Raw genomic sequence first — 2,785 nt, forward strand, 5'->3', positions numbered from 1 at the left:
AAACTCCCTTTCTCTGGTAGATGCCAAAAAATTCAGCCCTTATGTAGTTTGAGATTTGGATTATTGTCTTCATAAACATGTTCCTTTTTACAGAATTAGCTGTGTCCTCTATCATCTGACATAATAAACGAAAGTCATTTCTCTTAAACACATCAACAGCTCAAGGAAAAAAACAAGTTTTCTCCCTAGGGCTGGGGGAGGACTTTGACTTTGCACTTTAAAATCATTGCTCTGTTCCAAGAGGATATTAGGGTCATTTGACTGACAACAGGAAAAATTTTCCTGGCAGAGAAGGAGGCCAGAGGAGATTCATATGCAGACAAAATTTTAACTATCGGCTTGTTTGTATCTCCCGTGTCTACTCTAATATGCCAAGCTGGGATAAATCAAATGGGCTCTAAAAATGATAGATAAAACTGTGATTTTGCAATAATTCTGGAGTTTTGCAGACTATCTATCTTAAGCTTGCCTTTTCCTCCTAGTGTTATTTATTACCAGATAAAGATAAACAGCTATTTCAATATACTCAGAAAAACTCCTCCGAAACTCTGCATTTTAAGTGTTATAAAGATATGACAGTTTTGTTTAAGTGCCAGTGTGAGGTGAAAGAGACAGCCACACAGAGAGATGTGGAAAAGCTGTTGGAAACCAGGAAGGGGAGCAAATCAGATGATGTAGTTTAGTGCTTGGTGGATGGGTCCCTTTTTCGTGCGGCCATACTCACAGGGGTCATCAGACCTCAAGTGTCCTGGCTCAGGTTCTAGGGAAAGCATTCATACAGGTTGCCTGTTTTTCAGTTGCTCAGGACTGGTCATATGTCATGTGTGCAAGAACTGGTCCCAGGCACTACTATAGAGGGGCACAGCACCCCACAGCAAACATGGGTGGACATGAGGAAGCAAAGCTTGAAGCCTTCAAGATGGATTCCAGATTAGGTTTTTATAGCGACTTTAGAACTGTCCCGTTCTCTCCTGGATTTCTCAGTGCTGACCACATGAGAATGTGCAGGACAACAGTTGTGGATTTCACTTGTAAGGCAGATTTCAATCTATATGGTAATATTTGTTGAGAAGTGCAGGACCCCTTGATTTCTGTGTGTAAGAGGAACACATAGGAGCTGGAGAGATGGCTCAGCTGTTAGGAGAACTGAGGGCCCTTGCAGAGGACCAGGTTCAGTTCCCAGGACCCACACAGTAGCTCACAATTGTCTGTGAGCTTCAGTTCCTAATGTATGTTTTAGGTAAAAATAACTATATTTTTTGTCTTTGTTTAATTATAACTATTACCATATCACTTTGGAATATTTTCTTTAAAAATTGCATTCCTTATTTCTTACAATGTTTAGTATTTGATATGAAAGCTATCTTTCATTTTATGTTTCAGATTTTGTAGATTTCCCTTTCTGCTTTTTTACTCTCAAATATCAGGTTGGTTTATTTTAGACCTTAGGTGATAAAACAATTTCACAGTTATTTATCTTTGTTGGCTACACTGTACTAATAAGCCATGAGTCTGAAAAATGATTTATTAGCCCGGGTAAAAATTATTTACATCTTAGAAAATACTAAGTAATTGTAATAATTATGTTCAGTAAATTCTAGCTTGCCTTTTGTTTGCTTGGTACAAATGTAAATTTTAGGGATTATGAGGCTAACATATTAGTTGATATCTGATTGCAGAGAATTGTGTCTTACTCTCGTTCATTCTTTAGGAGGTGGCTCTTCAGATTGCTCTATAATGTGCTGTTACTGTCTGTCTGCTAGTCTATGTTAGAACAGATCCAAGTAACTCTAGAAAAATCAAACTGGGACGAACACTCTTCTTCCGTTCTCCAGAGCAAATATAGTGGTGTCACATTTAACAAATAAATGCTCTAAAGTGCTAAAAAGAGCTTGTTTCCACCATCGATGAGGCATGTATGTGGAATTTCCTATACCACAAGAGGATGATCTAAACACTTGACCTATATTAATCTATTTGTTTCTTTAGCAAGGAGTGGGCACAATGTTATCAGATGTGGGTTAATGACACTGATAAGAAAATGTCAGGAACTTGTCCAAAGTCATACAACTCAAGTCACTATGCTGGGATTTGAAACGAAGCAGCCTACTTGCATAGGCCCTTCTTAGTCACAGCATGGCCTGCATTTACCACACTGCCTATGTATACTCGATCACTCTTCTATGCATAAAGCATATTGTCCTGTAGACAGGGAATATAAAAACACATATAATTTAGTTTCTTCTTTCAGGATCCCTGGGATGAAAAGAAAAGAGCAGTATGAGATTATAAACAGCATCAGACTGCAGATTCTGAAATAAAAGTCCTTCAGATGAGTTCTCTAGAAATTGTAATGTCTTGCCGTCTTAATAACAGAGAGGGTTTAGAAATGATTCACATATCTCAATTTTTGAGACATTTGGCCCAAAGATCAAATGCTTTGTAAGCTCTGTGATAGTCATCTGAAACATGAATAGCTTAAAAATGCATCCCAAACTCACTCAGACAGATGGTCTGAAATGCTTTGAATCATCTGCAGGTGATTAACCCTCAGCAGGTGAGTGAGACTCCCCAATACAAGACAAAGGCATCCAAAACTTCCATCACTGTGCCATAAACAGAAGAGTTAGAGCGAGTGGATATTCAAAGATGCTGTCTCGGTTCCTTTAAAAGTGGGACATGTAATGCCTTGGGCTACAAACAATTAGTCCTGCGTGTCACAGAAACTTGGGAGTGACAACACCCTTTGACAGCTCTGAACAATGAGCCTGTGCCCAGGAGAACA

Source organism: Micromys minutus (assembly GCF_963924665.1).
Source record: "Micromys minutus genome assembly, chromosome: 17".
Classification (NCBI taxonomy): Eukaryota; Metazoa; Chordata; class Mammalia; order Rodentia; family Muridae; genus Micromys; species Micromys minutus.